The following is a 22,602-nucleotide window of genomic DNA, read 5'->3' on the forward strand; positions in this document are numbered from 1 at the left end:
ACAAATGCTCTCGAAAAATGTTATCTCGAGACAACTCATACGTCTTGACAGTTCACACAGTATTCAAAAATATTCTTATTTTGCTCTTTACGGACTTCAGTGGTTCGGTATGTCTTAATTAAAATCTATTCGTGCAACAAAAAAGAAAAACAAGATGCACGTATCAAGACTAATAACCTACAGCAAGAAGTAACAGTTTTCTTACTGTTATGATCATATTCTTACAGCAACACATGATCATTGTTGCAGTCACACAATCCAAGCAGCCTATTCAGACACTGAGTACTAATTTGGTCTCCAGTTCTATTAAAAACCGTCTGTTGCCTGAGAAGTTACTAAATGTTCGTTCCAACAGCGAATCAGTTGAGATGTTAAAGATCACTCCTTATCAGGGACTAACGGTGTGCTGCTACAACTCATATTATTTCTTTCTCGCAAATATCAATAGTTAAAACCCAACTCCAGATGTTCAGTAAACTAACTCCACATACTATGTACTGATGAATCCATATGTCTGTGAATTTTTCTGGTGTTTACTTTCAATAAGTCGTTTGAACGGACATGGTAATTCACACTGTTTAGAGCAAACGTAGCTTACTGTGATACTCTTCAACAGTTGCGATTAACGTCTGTTTTTGTGAAGCCATGTTTCATCCATGTAAAATGCTTTTAATAATGAAACGGTTGTTGGATATAATGAATTATACGAGAATTGCTCTTTCTGTGTGGAACTGTCACCTTCAAATATCTGTCAGATTATGCCAGACGTAGCTCATCACGATATACTCATGTAATGTTGCACAACAGATACATCCCACTGTGCCCATTCTGTTGATGATGCATGCTCGAGATAAGCGATTCAGGAACGAAGTGAATGTAGCACAATCATGCTGACTGGTGACTTAACCACCACTGTTACAGTATTATAGAATATGTACGAATTTGAAATGTCTAAAAGACTACCTACACTCTATGACATTATTCGCGTAACAACAAAATGTTCCAGTGGCGAAATACAATTATATACGTGAGGGTGCATCAAGTTAACTATCCTACTAAGAGTGTATGTGAAAGAAGGAAGAGCTCTCATACTCGGTTTCAGGATATTCTATAACAATGAGACTGCAAGAGCACATCGGCGAACGAAACGCTTATAACGGAAAACAGGGCAAGACTGTCACGGTTACTTACGAACCTTATAACCTTCCATGTACTAAATGGCCATTATTTAATAAATTACGTATTCTAATAAAATGTGTAGACTGACAGTACGTGCAGAGTCTGTCACAAACGAAGAAAAAATATTTCTCGCAGAGTCTCACACAGTGCGCTCCACACAAAGAATTGTTTTTCCCATGTAAATGGTATTTCGGCTGAATTTAATAAATCGAGAAATGTGACAGGGCCTTTTGAGAGTGTTCGTGTGCACCTGCCAAAGCTAGGAGGCGAGAGCGTTAAGACCGAACAACTTTCCCGCCTTGTAAACAGCGCCCGCATCTCGTGGCCGTGCGGTAGCGTTCTCGCTTCCTGCGCCAGGGTTCCCGGGTTCGATTCTGGGCGGGGTCAGGGATTTTCTCTGTCTTGTGATGGCTGGGTGTTGTGTGTTGTCCTTAGGTTAGTTAGGTTTAAGTCGTTCTAAGTTCTAGGGGACTGATGACCATAGATGTTATTAAGTCCCATAGTGCTCAGGGCCATTTGAACTTTTTTTTTTTTTTTTTTTTTTTTGTAAACTGCGTTCTTCCTTGTGCTACCGGCCATTCTTTTCCTGGTTTCGGCAGGAACTTCACTTGATTCGGGACTCTATACCTCTGTATATACTAAGATGGTATCTCTTCTTCTTTCGGACATGTCCGAAAGAACAGATACCATCTTAGTATATATGTAGTTAAGGCTCACCGTCTACTTGACCATCTTCTTCTTCTGTGCGAATGCACAAACAGTGCCCGAACTCTCATGGGAATCGGCAACGCGCCGTGAGTAATGAATATAATGGGCGGTGGCACTACAAATGGAGTGCGGGACAATACGTTGAGAATGTGAGTTTCGCGGGAGGCGTGCCAGAGATAAATCCCTCCAGTCGCGCTATCCGCTGTGTCTTCAATGGCTCAGATGCCGGCACGGTAGCTCAGCGTGTTCAGTCAGAGAGCCGGTTGGCATCTGTAATAAAAAACTGAGTGGAAGGATCAACCACCGAACTTGAACAGGATGTCTTGCGACGTCCGCAACGACGAAACACAACAACAACAAACAAATAAGATGGATAGAGCGTCTGCCACGTAAGCAGGAGATCCCGGGTTCGAGTCCCGGTCGAGGCACACATTTTCATCTGTCCCCGTTGACGTATGTCAACGCCTGTAAGCAGCTAACGGTATTCATTTCATTGTAATTTCAATATATACCTCGACACTGTTGACAGTTGTCATTAACAAGTTATCATATAACATCTCCTACTTTGTGATGAGACAATTTTTCCCCGATGTCAATGTTGGCTGACACAAAGATGGACTCTGCAATCAAATGTGATATACCTGTAAGGATGTAACATGCCTAGACCTTGAGGGTAATTTTACATTGTATTTCTTCTGCTGACAATAAGTCCAGCAATGGAAAAAAAAATGTTTTCCTGTTTTTGTGAATAGCACCAAGCGACAATCGGATTATTTTTTGTCATTTGCGCCTCATTCTATGTAGTGTGTGCCAGAGTTCCATCGACCAAGTTTCGGAAGTTTTTCTGGGATATTTATTTTAGCATAAGAGGTATGTGATGTTCGTCGGCTCATTACAGAGAAATATCTGTTTTTTTGGCATCGTTTATCTTTGTATCTGTGTGTTACTAAAAACACCTGCATAACACTACAGATGTCGACGGCGTGTACTGTGTGTCTCTCTTTGGTAAGGCTTGTTTCATTCACTCATGATATTTTTTGCTGACTAAAATAAATCCCGCTTCACTCTGCGACCTCAAGATTGCATTGAATACAGCTCGGTTCTGTCTCGCCGTTTCTTCCGACTGAGTTAATTGTTTTACTGATGGAAAGTTTGCCGCAGTGCACTTCGTGTTTGGGTTTACTGAATGCGATGGAAAAGCGGCAACGACCCTATGCTGCGAGATGCTCCCATCGAAGACCGTCCCATTACACTACTTTTGCATCTGTTTGAGGGTTACTGCATTATTCCACGATTTATGTTGTCGTTTTACAGACTTTTTAACTGCTGTAAAGATGTTTTCCCTTAAATGATGGTAGCCGGAGTGACAAACCGAAAACTCTGTAACGAACCACTGGAGACCACGGCTCCCTCATACCAAAATACTCAGAAAATGTCAGTGAACAACGGAAAAAAAACATTTAGGTAGCGTTTTGGTTCGTCCCGTATGTACTATGAGTTTGATGCAGAGTGTTAACCACTCTTATTCTCGAAAAATGAATAACATCATTTGTCTCTGCACTCGAACATAACCAACAAAAAGTTGTACAAGGGAATTTAAGTCAGAAAATGTATGTCGGAAGTAGAATAAATGATTGTCGCATATCAAAAAACTGAATACAAATATTTTCCTAAGGTTCAATATTTACAGAAAGTTTTAAACATTTATCTTGAAAATTTAACAGCTCAGTTACTAATCATAAGATACGTTGTAATAAATTTTACTTGCCTAATAACTCAGACAGTATTCCTGCACACTGATAATGTAACATCGCTTGAAGATTCGTTATAGGTTATACTCTACTGCATATGCATTCTTGAAAGTTTCATTTCATTCCGTTTTCACCACACAAAGTATCAACGCTGACGTGTTCGCCATATCATCCTTCTGATGAGGTAGAAATTCATGTAATCTTGACGCTATGTTCATTTCATATTTATAACAGTAACTCAGATATTGTATCAAACTTTTCAGGATAAATTTTAGCGACTGCTCGCATCTGAACTGAATATTTACTTCACTGTTCAGAATTTAAGTACCAATCATCGGAGCACAAAATGTATTACAGTGTGTGATACAAACGCTCCTATGTTTAACACTGTAGGTAAACTCGTTGCCGACACATAAACATTTATGTTTTGTTTAAGTAAAACAAGCGCAAATATATGTTCTATTTGTTACTCTTGTTTGTATAGGGCTGTGAAGGTAAAAATTTCTGGAAAATTATTTACCAAACAGCAGCCATCTCATAATGAAATGGCTGTGTGAAGCACTGTCGAGAATTTTTACTTGGGAATTGCACATGATCTGGGACTTCAGATATCCAGACATGCTGAAACTGGCCTCATCTGTAGAAAGGAGGAACTGTGGATCTCCGTACCCCGATAACACTTCATCCAGCAACCACCATTAAAGCTAAAGACGTGTTGGCTGGTCTGGAAGCGCTAATAATTTTTATATTAGTCTTCTGGCTGGATCTACCACGAATTCCTCTACTGTCTTATCGGCAGCGCCGCCGCCTCAGAAGAAATAGTAACTCTCCATTGTACCAGCTTCGGTGAGGGACGCTCTTCATCTAACAGTACCACTTGTACCCAACGCCTGCGGTTATTTGCTAGACATTTTCTGACCTCAGTCTTCTACTACAATTTTTACCCTCTTCATCTTCCCCGAGTACCATCGAATTTATTCCTTGATGTCTTAACACATGTGCTATCATCCAGTCCCTCCTGCTTGTCAATATCTCCCGCATGGTCATTCCGTCATCAGTTCTGCGGAGAACCACATTTCTTATCAGTCTACTTAATTTTCCATACCCTTCAACAACACCATATCTTCATAATTTTCCATTATCTTTTCCTCTATTCTTTTCTCACAGTCCATGATTCACTACCGTGAAATTCTGTGCGCAAAACGTACATTCCCAATAATTTTTTACTCGAATTAAGGTCGACGTTGGATACTAGCTATTTCTTTCGGCCAGGAATAGCATCTCTCCCGATGCTAGTCTACATTTTATGCCCTCTTTCCTTCGACCGACATGTGTTATTTTGCTTCCTAGGTAGCAGAATTTATTCACTTCGTGCACTTCTTGGCCATTGTTTCTTCTACTCCTTATTACTTTCGCCTTTTTTCCGTTTATTCTCAACCTGTAGTATGTGGTCATTGGATTGGTATCCTTTCTCCCTGAATTTAAATCCACTCCAAAACTTTCTTTTATTTGCCTCATTGCTTCTTTGACGTGTAGGGTATAAACCCACTCCAGAACTTTCTTTTATTTTCCTCATTGCTTCTTTGGCGTATAGGGTGAATAGTAGAGGCGAAAAACTAATTCCGTCTTTTGTGCCCTCCGAGGACTTCGTTCCTAACCGTCCTTAGCTCATACGGAACACAAACATTTCAGGACAAAGAGCCAGGATGTTTTTGATAATATTTTTTGAATTCGCACTTGCACAGCTAACTGCCATTTTGACTTTGCCCGATTTTTCTGTGAACTGTTTTTCACTTGGCCACTGTTTTATTTTGAGGTGTTCGGACTTGTTCCAAATAGTTAGTTTATATTATGTTGTTGCGAAACACTGGACGTATCATCAGCCCCTTTTATTTTGGTAACTCTTTTAATCCTTAACTACCACGTTTGGTATCTCAGACTGCTACACATTTTTTGTCTCGCGATATGGCACACACCCCAATGAGGTGAAATAAATTCTTCTGTTTGCCTTCGTATTTGATGGCAAGTTACACGGGACATAAATCTGGCATTTTTGTTGCAATTTGTGTTTTATTTTTCGGCCTTGAGATGTCTCACAGACGTAACGTAGTGTTTGTGTGTCGTGTTTTTGTTCGACGTTACCGTTTCTCAGTGGTGAGGAAAGCTAGACCTTCTACGCAGCGTTTTATATGAGAGACTGATGGAGCGTTCAAGAACGCCTAGCTAAATGCTCAGATGAGGAATTTAACTGACAGTAATGATGACTCTGATTTAGAGTATTTAGTGATCACGATACTGATTTGGAGAAGGAAACTGAAAGTGACGGAGACGTGACAGATAATGACGATGGAGAAGCGTACTTCTTCAGTAAGAACAGAAAGATGTTTCCGATGGAGAAAACAGAAACTGCCAACTAACGTAAGAATTGTGGAGTGGAATAATCTCTCTAGGGCTGAAACGATGAGTAGTAAACTCAAAGTTGATTCTGAATACTATTAGTCGTAAGCGCAATCCGATTTTTCTATACACGTATGTCATTAATCTGTAGTAGTATCACCCTGATGATAATCAGTTAGTGAGTAGAGAGATAACTATCAGCTGTTATTTTAGTAATACATAAAATTTTTAAAAAACTACAAATTTTGTTTGTGTTTTAGTTTTTACATTGTTTTAAATTCGGCATTGTTTAAAAAATGCAAATTTCCGTAAAGTCCGTTTCCAAGAAGGGTAACGAACAACAGGAAGGCATGAAAATGTGTATTCACTGAACCAGTGGTTTTATACACAAAAAATAAGACGGCGGTGTGATAGACCCCTCCACAGCCATTGTGTTCCTATCAATAAACATAGTTGCTAAGGGTTAATAATAATATAACTTGGTCAGTATAGCCGTGAAGTTTCGCTTCCTTCTCGAGACAAACCTGTAGCGGCGTGCACGCCCGTCGTCGAAATATGCACTGACAATCAACTCGTCTCGACACGTGGGGGACGTGGAATGCTGCCTAGCGAATGCACCTTGCGACAGGTCGCAGCCACAACTGGTTGTACGGGAGCCGCCGTCCGCCGGCAGGTGCGCACGTGCTTCGCTTGAGGGGTATTCTGAGGACTGCCCGGATTCATGCACGCTAGTTTAGATCTCACTGTGTACAGCCTATGTAACAATCTCTGTGTGTGTGTGTCTTTCTAAAGTGCACAGATGCCCGTAAAATGAAACATTTTTCAAATCGGCACTTTCTGTAGAAGCTGTCACGTTTAATTGCGAGGCATAAGCAAAACAAGGAATACTTCTTTTGTGTGCGTATAGCTCTAGTGTAAAGGTGGACAATAAACTTTAAATGTGCCGTACAGTACTCTACCGTGTCATTTTGAATCACGAGGTTAGCAAGCCTCTTTCTCGAGCCAACTTCCAGAATATTTTTCAAATGACGCAAAACCTCTTCTTGTTTTTCATCTTGTTCTTTTCTCCCCCTCTTTATCTTCAATTATAAACGCACGATAAAGCTTATTCTACGTTCTTCCTGTACTGATTTCTCATTTTACGATGTGCGTTATAACTATTATGGGTCATCTGTATCCAGACATTGTTTGTTGTTATATAGATTACTTTTCTGCTGTTACTAACGAGTTGTTTACTTCTCATATTATCATCTCCTATTTCTATTGTATATTCATTTCCGTACACAAGAATTTGACATCCTATGAATGTACAGATGGTCAGAAACAGTCTGAAAAGCTTGTGAAGCTGTTACGAGTACATTATGCTGATAAACAATTATTAAGAAAAAAGCTGCACCGTTTCCGAACTAATTAGCACTGACGTTAGCCACTCAGGTTTCTACACACGCAAATACTTGCGGCCCGTCAAATATAATTAGCGTCAGTTGTTCTTACACCGTAGATGATAGCGCACTGTACTTTTCAGTCTTCGGCTGGTGTTGGATCCTTAATACCATCCCACATCCAATGTTTGTATCTCTTTTTCGGTTTTAAGAAACCGAACGAAAAACACATTTGGCGACACCGTCTGTGGCAGGCTGCTTGAATTTTCGCTTGCAACGGCCCGATTGGTTAACTTCAGTGCTAATTAACTCGGAAACGGTACTACTCATCTTTTTGTTTCTCAACATATTGTTTCTGACCGCCCTGTGTATTTAGATTTTTAAGTCATTCATCAATACTTCTCTTATTCTCAGATGAAATCTGATTTCACAAATATTTACATTATTTTAATTAGAATAACAATTTTTTGTTTCTAATAGCAATTCCCCTTTAAATACCACTGTCTGTCAGTTTAAAAACCATATGTTGTTGCAGTTTAATGTAAATAAGAGACAACTTGCTGTAGTTTATCTTCAGTATACGATGTCGTTGGCATATACCAGTTAATTTATTTCTACATTTTTCCACCACACAGGTCCACGGAACGTTCCTCGGTTTTAGTGTTCTGAATGTGTCAGCCTTGTGTGTTGCACAGTTTGTTGAAGTACTGAACCCTGGTCTCATTACTTTTTTATGGGAATCGGTACCACCGCTTCTTATATATATACAAGTTTCCTTTTGTTGTAGTCACACAGACAACTTATACCTACTGTGAGGTGCTTTTCGTATGATCATTCTTTCGTCCTCTTCACATTGACAAACATTTATTCAAAATCTAAAAATGCTAATCTTCTTTCTTCTACTGTCCTCAGAAATTTTAGATCATAACTCACAACTGGGGAATACAACGCGACTGATTCACTTTCTTACTGCGAAATATCCCACGAAAGTCCAGAAAAATATCGCTGTTTCATTACGTAGAGAAAGTACATTAGGAAGACTCTTATTTGTTTCTGTAATGGGTTAATGCGTAAATTTTAACAGAAGATGTTAAAAGATAAAATTTGTTTTCTGAAAATCGCTATCAATTTGCAAAAGCATACCAAATCTACACTGTTATATTGTTAGTACGCATTGATTCATTTTCGAGTACATGCGAGATCTGACCTCAGTATGCGTCAGTCTTATTGCAGCAATTAACATATTATAAATATACCTAAATATACTGATCAGCCAGGACATTATGAGCACCTCCTAATAGCCGGTATGCCCAACTTTGGCACGTATAACAGCGGCGACGGGTCATGGCATGAAAGCAATGGTAGGTCGCTTGTACGTCGCTGAAGACTGTTGGCACCACATCTGCGCTCGAAAGCCAACTAATCAGTTAAATTTCGGGGAGAGGGCGATGAGCTCTGACGACACTATCAGTCCCATACCAGATGTGTTCGATCTGTTTCGGATCTCGAGAGTTGGGAGCCCAATACAGCAACTGGCATCTCGCCAGTGTGTTACTCAGACCACTCCATCACACTCACGTCTAGTGACACGGAGCATTATCTTGCTGAAAAATGCCACTGCCGACGGGAAACAAGGTCGTCATGAAGGTGTGTAAGTGGTCTGCAACCAGTGAGCGATACTCCCTGTCCGTCGTGGTGCCTTGGCGAGCTCCTCTGAATGCCAACGTGAATATTCCACAGAGCATGACGGAGCCGCTGCCAACTTGCCTCCATCCTGCAGTACAGGTCTCAAAGAGCTGTTCCCCTGGAAGGTGACGTATTCACGCCCTCCCCAACGACATGCTGAAGAAGGAATCGGGATTCATCTAACCACGAAACACTCTGCGACTGCGTGCCGATGGTCATGAGTCCATTTCGATTGTAGTTGCTGATGTCGTGGCGTTAATATCGGCAAATGGATGCGTCGTCGGCTGCGAAGGCCCATCGTTACGAGTGTTCGGTGCACTGTGTGTTCAGACACACCTGTACTCTGCCCAGCATTAAAGCCTGATGTTAGTTCCGTCACTGTTCGCCGCCTGTCCTGTTTTACCACTCTGCTCAGCCTACGATGTCAGACGTCTGTAAGGAGGAGTGGCCGCCCACAACGTCTGGACGTGGTTTCAGTTTGTTTTCGCCACGTGTTGAAGGCACTCACCGCAGCACTTCTCGAGCATCGGAAAATTATTGCAGTTTCTGAAATCGTCGTGGCGACCTCTGGGCCTTCCCAATCTGCCCTCGCTCAATCTCAGATATATTGCGCGTTTTTGCCACTCTACATACGGACAACATATTAGCTGACACTACATGCTGTTATCTTAAGGACGGATATATATCGTTAGTAGGTCGGTGGACATAATGTTCTGGCTGATCAGTGTATAATACACCCAAATCTAGTACGTAAAATTGATGATAGACATTAGAGACATCAAATATCAATAACATATTAAATAAAATGGCAAAATTACAAAAGTTTAATTCGGTACAGAGAAATTATCACTGTGTCAGTGTTTACGAGGTGAACGGTACTTTCTTATGCAAATCGTATCTCATTGATACTTGTCTCTAGCCGAATACACATTTTATTTCAATTAAAACCGTCGTATTGTAAGAACTATTTCGTTATCTGTTACCATGGTTCGCAGGAGAGCTTCTGTAAAGTTTGGAAGGTAGGAGACGGGGTACTGGCAGAAGTACAGCTGTGAGTACCGGCCGTGAGTCGTGCTTCAGTAGCTCAGTTGGTAGAGCACTTGCCCGCGAAAAACAGAGGTCCCGAGTTCGAGACTCGGTCGGGCACACAGTTTTTATCTGCCAGGAAGTTTCAAAAACAGCATAGTTTCAATAATATGGACTACATCTTTAACTTCCTAATAATATGTGCCTTTGCTAGAATGAATTTGTATTTTCTGCCGAATAACTGAAACCAGACTTACCATTATTCTTTTTTTCAGCTTCGTATATGTTCTAAAGTGAAAGTGCAAAGTACACAGTGTGTTGCCCACTAAAAATATTACGTACTATATTTCTCTGCTTGTTGTAATGGTAGAAAAATATCCAGTACTTGGGACAATAAAGGGATGTCCATTATGAATTCATAAAGGAGAAAGAGAATAGCAGTGTCATTGACCCAAATAATAACTGCTTATTTTTCGTTAAAAAAAAGTGTAATTACATAGGTTTTCAGCGTGTGGGAAATAAAATGAAAAACATTCCCGAAAATCCTAAATATGAACTGTAAAAGACAGGTGTCCGGTTCTTCATTCTTTTAGACACTCTCACCCGTTTTTGAGCATGAAGAATATTGAATCAGACACGTCCCTGAACTGGTGCACGCTAAATTAACTCCTCGAAATATAAAAGTAGCTTAAAGAAACCACGAAATTAAGCCACTGACTGATCCCTGGTAGCTAAGACTTTAGTGTTCCAAGAAGTAAAATGAACAGATTCAGCAAGAACAAAAAATATAAAAATAAAATTTAAAATATATTTTTCGTGTGACTTTTATGGTTGGTACTTTTTCCTAGTGATAAAATTTCAAGGGGCCCTTTGTGGTCAGTGTTTTTTAACCAGAATATCAAGTCCTGAAAAGTACAGCAAATTAAAATTAGAGAAGATGTAATGTTTTGGTAATTGTTTAAGTAAAACAGTTCGTGATATTAGCAGGTCGAAAGAGGATGTACATAAATTGAAAAAGAAACGATAATAGTAATAATAACAATAACAATGGGATTTCAAATATGGACTCAAAATTCTGGTAACTTCGGAAAGGAATTAGTAATGTAATGAAAGTAGACAAATGCTACTAAGTACATGGAAGCAACATTGTCTAATCAAAGCTGTCCATAGATTCTGGTATTATGGTTATTTTTTTGATTTGAAATGGCACTGACAGAGTTGTATTTACTACACACTGCTATTAATCATACGTTTCTGTTAAGAAAAATTAAACAATTTATGTTGTACCCGTATTTATAAATGTAGTTGATAATCTGTGTAATTCTATTTCTCTCTCGCTCTCTTTTTCGCTCAATCACCTACTTTTTAATTTTTCTTTTAGGCCTCTTTTATGGTGTCTTTTTATTCTAAATTAGACCTCTCTCTTTATAGTGACATCTGTGCATTTTGTGATTTTCCTCGTCTGTGGAATCAGTTTCGTTTATAAATGACGCCAAAACTTTCGGAATGTTGAAAAGTTGATTTTTTCTCCGATTTCTTCTGCTTAATGTGTCTAAGCGCTAACCTCGAAGTGCTAACTCCGTTTGTACGTTCCTGCCAGAGTACCCGTATTGAGTATTTGTTGTATTCCGTATCCTACCTCCCGCATAATATTGCTGACACTGGTAACGATATTCTAATCTAGTCCTAAAACTATTCATTTTATTGACTCATTCACAAACTTCCCTCTGTGACAGGTAACACGTCTTTTCGTACCTGGATCGTAGTTTGTTGATCAGAGACCTGCAATTAGCCCTACAGGTCGAGGATGGATTAGCGTATTTGACTACGGCTACGTCGATGGCGTCATCATGTTATTCACTTGTAACTGTTGAAGGAAAACCAATAAAAATTTAAAACATCGTGGCTGAACGGTGACTTATCAAATCCTGCTCTTTTCTACTATTAACTTAATGTTTTCACCCAGTGCGTTTTCCCCCTCGTCCTAATAGTCGCGATGGTTAACAAGAGGCAAAGGAAATCTTGGTACTTAACAGATTACATAAAAGGTTAGTCTCGACGTTAATTTTCCAACAACCGCTAATCAGCAATGCTGGACATAAGAACAATGAGATTTTGTGCCACTAGTAGAGAGAGGTAAATAAATACGCAACTGCCAAAAGCAGCTAATCTCTCGTGAACGGTAAGAGTCGAGAGAGTTGGGTCGTCAGCAGTTCGACATATACAAACAGCAATGTAATACTACAGATAGAATACAACACATACGACGATGCGTGAAACGAAATAAACGGGACTTCAGTAACTAAAAGGAGACATTTGCAAATTCATAAAACATTTTGCAGTCAGAAGTTACCGGAATCCTGTTATTATGTGCTGGGCGATTCTTAGTATGTGTGATGTAGTTAGTCACTAAAAGACAAAATAAACACAAAAGTGTATCTAAACTTGGATAGTAATATGGTTCATGTCCAGATTATCGTCAAGGGCTTCTTGCTGTAACGATATTTTATTTTTTATTTTTGTGGTAGCTCACCTTCTACTCCATCCTGTGCATGCCTCTTCATCTCCGAATAACTACCGCAACTCACATTCTTCTGAATCTGATTTATCTAAAGAGGCTCGAACAACGAAGACGTGGATGAAAGAAAAAGAGTACTACTTATTGGATCATACACTCTTTAAAATGAACCCCGTATTGTCAGTATTCATGAATAGTATGTTGTATAGTGTGAATATATCCTGACTGTACGATTTTTATCACAATTCACCAAAAAATTAAAATCAAAACATCTCTGTAAAGCGGAGAATAAACAGGAAATTAAGAGCGGAATATACTATCGGTTAAAAGATGCCCCGTGATGTTTCAAGCCACTCAGCTCAGTGTGCACCTATGAGCAAAAAACTTTTTCATCTGACATCAAGCGGACCATTTTCTAACATTCCACACAATTCACTTCTAAAAAACAGAACAATAGAAAGTTAAGTAACTGAAGACTTCATAATATCGGAAACAAATGTAACAAAGCAAAAGAAAAGGTGAAATGTTATCAATACTGACAGTCTAAAAGCGTTTTAGACGAAGTATGTGCTGATAGTACTAAATTTCGTTCGTTTACTTACCGTTGAAGTAAGTTCCCATAGTAAACAAAAACTCCAGGGGAAAGTAAAATATCACGCCACTATCTTCAGCATTTTGTATCCGTAAATTAATATGTACTCCTGATATATTATTTTCCATGATGAGTTATTGTTGTGGAAGATAAAACCTCAGTGCCGCGTCACAGTTTCCTAAACGTTACCATGTTTTGGTCTCCCTCCATGCTTGTGTCATTGATATTTCTTGAGTATGTGATTAAAAATGTGTGTTAAGTTATCAGTCGGAGACAGAACAAAATATATGCATAAAAGTAGTCAAAAAGACCAATTCTTCTCGGAAAGAACGCACTACGCATGACTTCGAGAAACTGAACGTGCCGTAAACCTGAGAAAACAACACTTGTTGTGCTTTCTGCTGCAATGTGATCGTATTGTTTTCCGTCAAACAAGGGTGAGTTTTAGATAAATAGTTTCACCTACGTTAACTTTTAAATTTCGCCATTTACAACGCACTAACAAATTAACGTATTGTATTGCTGGACCCTTTTCTTTTTCGTTTAATTAATAATATTTCATTCTTCACTACAACGAATGTGTGCGAAATGTTATTGCTGAAATTTATAATATAGCTCCAAATTAAAATTTCCGTACACACGACGTTAGGCCAAATTCAAAATTTAGTATCTCATCGACTGCCATAGTACACTGACGTTTAATGGGGGGAATTTTGACTTTATAATAACAAAACTACTATAACATTGATAGTAAAGCCGTAAATATAGCCATGTCCTGTTCTGTAACTGAAGCTTGCAATTTTTGTCAGAAAGAACACCAGATAGTGATAGGGGCAAAATACTCCTGCGTATGAGGTCAAAATTACACTTCGACCTTGTCATATACATCTTGTTAATCACACAAACAATTGACAGTTGTCACAGTTCACGGTGGTTCGTTTCGCATCGTTGCTACGCGGAGTGTAATACCACAAACTACTATGTTAATAATCACAGTACACAGAAACAGCTAGGTTAGAAAACTTTAGTTTCGACGTACAACTCATTAAAATACTAAGTAGCAGCATATATTAAAATGAGATGCAAATATAGAAACTTTTATAAGAAAGCGGTCTATAGTTTCATTCTTTTCACCAGTTGGGCTGCTGTCACAATGTTTTCAGTGAAATACCCACCATGATTTCAGTGATTCAACATAAATTATTGTTGACAATAAATTGAGTCTTCGATAAGTTTTGAGAAACCAAGCACGGTAAGAGTCAACTGGACTTTCTAGCAATAAACATCATAGTATGAGCGTGCTGTGCGTATTGTGTCTTCGCTGGCAGGTGCACTGACAAAGTGCGTAATATATTGTTGCACTTCCTTCTTATTCGTTTCATTCCTCATTATTTCTTTGTAGCCTTGTAGAATTAGTGGGATATGCTCTTGTTAAAATTTAAAATATAGCTCCAAATATACTTATAACTCGTCCACCCTTGAAATGCGCATCTCCGAGACGTTTATTTTTCTTCCTTTTGCCCTTATGGTGCTTCAGCATTTTTTGTAATGCAATATATGTGGATACTCAGCTGGAATTCGTTGCAGCATGAATTGATCATCTTTAAAATAATCTTCCTGAATTTTCATCGTGATTTCTCTGTCTACAGTACGGTTCCCCCAGTAGGAAGTTCGAGTCCTCTCTCGGGCATAGGTGTATGTGTTGTCCTTAGCAAAAGTCAGTTAGAGTTAGATTACGTAGTGTGCAAGCCTAGGAACTGATGACCTCCGCAGTTTGGTTCCATAGGAACTTACCACAAATTTCCAAATTTTCTCTGTTTATAACTACATCGTCCGCTAACAGCCTCGTAAATCGAAGGCCATCGAGTACTAGGTCGTTTGTATGTATGACATTTCATTTACGGGAACCACACTCTGCTACAGCATGTGGTATTGCCTCCTCATTACGATGGCTGTACTATGTTCTGTCAGCTAGGAATCACCAATCTCGCCTCTTTTCAAGTGTTCTGTCATTACGTATGTTTGCAAGCTGAAGGTGCAGAACTTGATCGAATGCTTCCCTACTTCAAAGAATTGCGGAATACTTTTTTCTGTGCCTTATGGACGAGCGGAACAGGTTGAGTTTCACATGGGCGATGGTTACGAAGTCAGTGAAGATGCCTTCTGGGGAGTTGCTCGGTCTCTAAAAAAGTCGTCATGCATCCAACTTCTCCCACGCTCAGCGTCTGCACTGGTTACGACTGGACTTTGATTTGAAAAGAAAACTATCCGCAGCTATGAATTTGTAGTTTCAAAAAAAAATCTGTAAGTTAATGCCGGCCAATTGTTACCCTCATCAAACGTAACAATTCCTAATTCTAACAACATAATAATGACAACTATCCTCTCTACAGTTGCTACATAATTTCTTCTGCATTCACAAGGGCCGACAAGTACGAGTAAAAGATATTTTTGTAACCTCCTTGGTTGGAGTGGTCTAAAGTTTCGTTTTCAGCAAAGTAATTTCTATGCAATGAAGGGTTTTTATTTAAGTATCTTTCTCTGAGAATCATTTACCTTATTAATTACCACGTCAACAGAATAAAAATAAAAAACACACTTACCAAGTGATTGATGTTCACAAAGACGAACCTAATCAGCTGTCTACGATTACCTGAAAAGAAAGGGGGATAGTATTAATGTCTTCGTATGATACGGCGATATACGAATCGGAAAGCAGAAACAGAAATCATAAAAAGCCACTTTTTTCATTGATTGCAGAAATAAGGCCTACCTCCGTCATCCGATCACGAGACGGGAAACTTAAAGATTTATGTCGAATAGTAGCTCTTCATTTATCTATCTTCATATCGCTCGATTGCAGCACAGAACATGTTTTAAACTGCAATAAATTTTGTGCGATATCTTCAAAACTACACTCCTGGAAATGGAAAAAAGAACACATTGACACCGGTGTGTCAGACCCACCATACTTGCTCCGGACACTGCGAGGGGGCTGTACAAGCAATGATCACACGCACGGCACAGCGGACACACCAGGAACCGCGGTGTTGGCCGTCGAATAGCGCTAGCTGCGCAGCATTGGTGCACCGCCGCCGTCAGTGTCAGCCAGTTTGCCGTGGCATACGGAGCTCCATCGCAGTCCTTAACACTGGTAGCATGCCGCGACAGCGTGGACGTGAACCTTATGTGCAGCTGACGGACTTTGAGCGAGGGCGTATAGTGGGCATGCGGGAGGCCGGGTGGACGTACCGCCGAATTGCTCAACACGTGGGGCGTGAGGTCTCCACAGTACATCGATGTTGTCGCCAGTGGTCGGCGGAAGGTGCACGTGCCCGTCGACCTGGGACCGGACCGCAGCGACGCACGGATGCACGCCAAGACCGTAGGATCCTACGCAGTGCCGTAGGGGACCGCACCGCCACTTCCAGCAAATCAGGGACACTGTTGCTTCTGGAGTATCGGCGAGGACCATTCGCAACCGTCTCCATGAAGCTGGACTACGGTCTCGCACACCGTTAGGCCGTCTTCAGCTCACGCCCCAACATCGTGCAGCCCACCTCCAGTGGCGTCGCGACAGGCGTGAATGGAGGGACGAATGGAGACGTGTCGTCTTCAGCGATGAGAGTCGCTTCTGCCTTGGTGCCAATGATGGTCGTATGCGTGTTTGGCGCCGTGCAGGTGAGTGCCACAATCAGGACTGCATACGACCGAGGCACACAGGGCCAACACCCGGCATCATGGTGTGGGGAGCGATCTCCTACACTGGCCGTACACCTCTGGGGATCGTCGAGGGGACACTGAATAGTGCACGGTACATCCAAACCGTCATCGAACCCATCGTTGTATCATTCCTAGACCGGCAAGGGAACTTGCTGTTCCAACAGGACAATGCACGTCCGCATGTATCCCGTGCCACCCAACGTGCTCTAGAAGGTGTAAGTCAACTACCCTGGCCAGCAAGATCTCCGGATCTGTCCCCCATTGAGCATGTTTGGGACTGGATGAAGCGTCGTCTCACGCGGTCTGCACGTCCAGCACGAACGCTGGTCCAACTGAGGCGCCAGGTGGAAATGGCATGGCAAGCCGTTCCACAGGACTACATCCAGCATCTCTACGATCGTCTCCATGGGAGAATAGCAGCCTGCATTGCTGCGAAAGGTGGATATACACTGTACTAGTGCCGACATTGTGCATGCTCTGTTGCCTGTGTCTATGTTCCTGTGGTTCTGTCAGTGTGACCATGTGATGTATCTGACCCCAGGAATGTGTCAATAAAGTTTCCCCTTCCTGGGACAATGAATTCACGGTGTTCTTATTTCAATTTCCAGGAGTGTATATTTCCTCGTAATATATTGTACGTGTCGTAGCTATCGTATATTTTTATCAATTCAATGTCATATGCCGAAGATCTGCAGGTAGAATACTAAAAACATACGTCCATATGCCAGATGTGCGTTTCATATACCGTTAAAAGAATGAGCCTCGACACCTTACATAATTAAGTTTTCTTTTTTTACTCCCCTTTCTTTTTATTTCGCTTCACTGGTGCATATAACACACGGTAATGGTGGCTCACCATACAGGCTGCAGTGAATAACTGCGTCTATTGGTTACCATATTCCCCATCTTTCTTTTTTTTTTACAGTAGGGTTATCAATATTTGGGAACCACCATGAAGTTACGTGGGTGTACCTTTTCTGACTCACGGTCATGTAAGTAACCATTCGGATTCAGTAATGGCATAGGTTACCTTCAATGTATAATATTGATAGTTCCAACAGCATTATGCTTCCTAATAAGTATTCATCTACTTTTGAATTTCCTGCAATTACATACCTCCTAAACTATGATTAAGCACCCTAGAAGGCACCGAATAGTATTTTACTGTGTGACGTTGCCTCTCGAGCTTTATCGTATTGGTTGCAATTACGTGAATGTTTTATGCGACTTTTTTCTCGTGCAGATTCCTCAAATTTGAACGGAAACTTCGATACTAATATTATACTCGCATAATGGTGTCTTATACGTAAGCTGAAGAACACTGTTCTTAATATTTTGCTGTGTGTGTGAATAATGGCACGGTGGGCCAAACAAGATAGCGGTTGTGAATCTAGTCACTGCTACATTCTCTAGAATTCCCACAAGCGAATATTAACATAAACTCAAGTTATGAAGGTACAGCCAAAAGGCCTTAAATATACTCTAAGAAAAAAAAAGACGTACGACGAACGAATTACCCAAAACAAGCCAAAATCGGTAGATATGATGCACATGTACAGACCAACAAATCCTTACAATTTCAGAAAAAACTGATGATTTATGCAGGAGAAAGAGATTCACAATTTGTGCAAGTCAATAACACTTTGCACCACCTCTGACCCTTATCCAAGCAGTTATTCCGCCTTGCATTCATCAATACGGTTGTTTGATGTCCCTAATGAGGATATCGTGCCAAATTCTGCCGAATTGGCACGTTAGATCGTCAAAATCGCGAACTGGTTGGGGGCCCTGCCTATAATGCTCCAGATTTTCCCAGTTTCGAAGAGATCTGGCGGCCTATCCGGTCATGGTAGGATTTCGCAAGCACAAAGATAAGTAGTGCAGGCGGGCATTATCTTGCTGTAATGTAAGTCCAGGGTGGCTTGCCGTGAAGTGCAACAACATGGGGCACAGAATATCGTCCCTGTGCCGCTGAGCTGTAAGGTTGCCGCGGATGAGAACAAAAGGGATCCTGCTATTAAAAGAAATTGCACCACAGACCATCACTCCAGGTTTTTCGAAACTTGCGGTGGACGGCAGTCAGATTGGTATCCCACCACTGTCCAGGAAGTCACCAGGTACGTCTTTTCCGTCATCGGCGTTCAGTTCGAAGCGGGATTCAAACTGAACACACTACTACTGTAGTAAATGAGATTCCCGATCTATCGGTTATTCCAAGCGTAATGGTTTACGTAATGGCCAGAGGTGGACCAACGCTTATTGATTTGCTCAATTTGTGAAGCCCTTTCTCTTGGATAAATCATCCAATTTTTCGGAAATTGTAATTATTTGTTTGTCTGTACATGTACATTACATCTACCCATTTCCGTCCCATTCGAATAATTCCTTCGTGGTGAGTCTCCTTTACTTTTCTTTTTGTCTTAGAGTGTAATTATCAGTATACCTGAGCGGTGCATGGAAACGAGGGCTCAATGCAGAGAAGCAGCAGAGACATTCTTTGCAGTGTTTACGTTTCCACAGAACCGGTGGCGCCACTGACACCTTCTGCGACAGCACTCCGTAATCACAAGCCGACCAATCACAAGCTGACCAATCACAAGCTGACCAATCAGCAGCCGTCCTCAGCTATATAACGCCACCAAAGGAGCGGTGAGGACAGCCAGTTGCTCCTGATGACGACCATGCAGGCTATCGTCGAAAGCTCGAAATTTTATCCCGAATGGACGTAGCAAGAAAACCGAGTATGTTTTGCACAGAATACGTTAGGATACTTTTTCAGTTAATGGGCAGTACAAAGGTTGCTGTAAAACCACTTCGTAACAGAGTGGCTAAACACTCATAGCATATCTAGGTTCAAATCACCTGAAAACTGAGTAATAATAAAGTGTAATGGTATACACATACTAATACAGAAAATGTTATTGCCTTTGTATTGATATATCCTATGACTAATTATAATTCTGTTATCTACTCCACATTATCTCAACGCATAACAGAGGTGAATATTAACATAATTTCACGTAACTAATCTACGGTGAATGAATAATTACCATTATACTTCAGTGACCAATTAATATTTACATTTTTAGAGCGCTTATGCACTCGTAATATACACTACTGGCCATTAAAATTACTACACCACGAAGCTGACGTGCTACAGACGCGAAATTTAACCGACAGAAATAAGATGCTGGGATATGCAAATTATTAGCTTTTCAGAGCATTCACACAACGTAGGCACCGGTGGCGACACCTACAACGTGCTGATATGAGGAAAGTTTCCAACCGATTTCTCATACACAAACAGAAGTTGGCCGTAGTTGTCTGGTGGAACGTTGTTGTTATGCCTCGTGTAAGAAGGAGAAATGCGTACCATCACGTTTCCGACTTTGATAAAGGTCGGATTGTAGCCTATCGCGATTACGGTTTATCGTATCGCTACATTGCTGCTCGCGTTGGTCGAGATCCCATGACTGTTAGCAGAATATGGAATCGGTGGGTTCAGGAGGGTAATACGGGACGCCGTGCTGGATCCCAATGGCCTCGTATCACTAGCAGTCTAAATGACAGACATCTTCTTCGTATGGCTATAACGGATCGTGCAGCCACATCTCGATCCCTGAGTAAACAGATGGAGACGTTTGCAAGACAACAACCATCTGCACGAACAGTTCGACGACGTTTGCAGGAGCATGGACTATCAGCTCGGTGACCATGGCTGCGCTTACCCTTGACGCTGCATCACAGACAGGAGCGCCTGAGATGGTGTACTCAACGACGAACCTGGGTGCACGAATGCCAAAACGTCATTTTTTCAAATGAATCCAGGTTCTGTTTACAGCATCATGACGGTCGTATCCGTGTTTGACGACATTGGAAGCGTGTACTTGTCATCGCCATACTGGCGTATCAACCGGCGTGATGGTATGGGGTGCCATTGGTTACACGTCTCGGTCACCACTTGTTCGCAATGACGGAACTTTGAACAGTGGACGCTACATTTCAGATGTGTTACGACCCGTGACTCTACCCTTCATTCGATAACTGCGAACCGCTACATTTCAGCAGGATAATGCACGACCGCATGTTGCAGGTCCTGTACGGGCCTTTCTGGATACAGAAAATGTTCGACTGCTGCCCTGGCCAGCACATTCTCCAGATCTCCCACCAATTAAAAACGTCTGGTCAATGGTGGCCGAGCAACTGGCTCGTCACAATACGCCTGTCACTACTCTTGATGAACTGTGGTATCGTGTTGAAGCTGCATGGGCAACTGTACCTGTACACGCCATCCAAGCTCTGTTTGACTCAAACTGTATCAAGGCCGTTATTACGGCCAGAGGTGGTTGTACTGGATACTGCTATCTCAGGATCTATGCACCCAAACTGCGTGAAAATGTAATCACATGTCAGTTCTAGTATAATATATTTGTCTAGTGAATACCCGTTATCATCTGCATTTCTTCTTGGCGTAGTAGTTTTAATGGCCAGTAGTGTATCTAGGTTTACGTCATATGGAATCAGAGGAATGGCAGTGTGTAATATCACATTTAAAGACAGAAAATATTTTTGAGCTGGCACTTGCATTTGCTGTAACTAATTATAATTCCTGTATATCAGTATTTATCATAGACCTCTAACCTAACCTTAAGACAGTTAGAGTGGTTAGCTTACAACGAATACTTTGCAATAAAATAATAGATATTATCTTGTATATTCACTGATGTATGTAAGCTGTAAAAAGTTTTCACTGTGTACACAGGTGCATCTGAGGATAAGAGTTGAAGTCTCGAGACAGACCACGCTGTAAAACCTGTAACACCATAACTGCACTCTGACACTATTTTTGTTTATTGTTATGTTATTATATGCCGTTGCTTTCCCACCCTCCACTATGACGAATAATGAAGATATCTATATGTCACTTTATTATAATTTCGTTTTTTAGAGAAAAACTGTTACATTACGACAATATGAAAACATCAAGAAGTTTTGGAAGTCCCTGGTTCCATTGTCTGCATTTTTTACTTCTTTTTAGTTTGCATTGCTTCTTGACATCGCCATCAACTTCTGGAAGTTAGATAAATGTTTTCCTGGGCCCCATTTTCTTAGACGTGTTGCCAGTGAGACAAACGAGCTACGTCTTTTTTGTTCCGGAGCGAACGAGTGTGGAGGCAATACTTTCCCCGAGAGCTGGCAGGCTAAGTTGTCCGACTGGCAGCTGACCATCCCCCATACACAGACCCAGTTGCACAGAAATTCCTCCTTTTGCTATGGAAGGCATCCGGAATACCACACTACAGCAGACATCCACGAAAGGAAACAGCAGTAATATTGCCAAGCGGGCACTTCGAAAGCAAAAAAAGGAATTGAACATATTGACAAGAGTATGCCACGTTCGGTACACCATAAGGTCACACTATTAGTGTACAACACGGTTGGTGCGTTCGAAGTGGTTTGAAAGTAATCTACGGTTGTCATTTATGTAGCCTCATCTCACATTAATACGGTTTACGTTTCATTATGCTCACAATCGATCGAGGAGGTGCAGTGATTCAAACATTGAACTCAAAATCACAAGGACTCAGGTTGAAACCTCATTTCGATCAAAGGTGTTATGCATTATGTTGATGCATAAGT

General features: G+C 41.0%; 1 long non-coding RNA gene across 1 annotated transcript in view; it reads left to right on the top strand.

The window, feature by feature from the left end:
• Positions 1–22,602, top strand: part of LOC126349173 (uncharacterized) — a 143,220-nt gene that overhangs the window by 25,379 nt on the left and 95,239 nt on the right. The gene's annotated exons all lie outside the window — the stretch shown is intronic.

Source organism: Schistocerca gregaria, chromosome 1 (assembly GCF_023897955.1).
Source record: "Schistocerca gregaria isolate iqSchGreg1 chromosome 1, iqSchGreg1.2, whole genome shotgun sequence".
NCBI classification, from domain to species: Eukaryota; Metazoa; Arthropoda; class Insecta; order Orthoptera; family Acrididae; genus Schistocerca; species Schistocerca gregaria.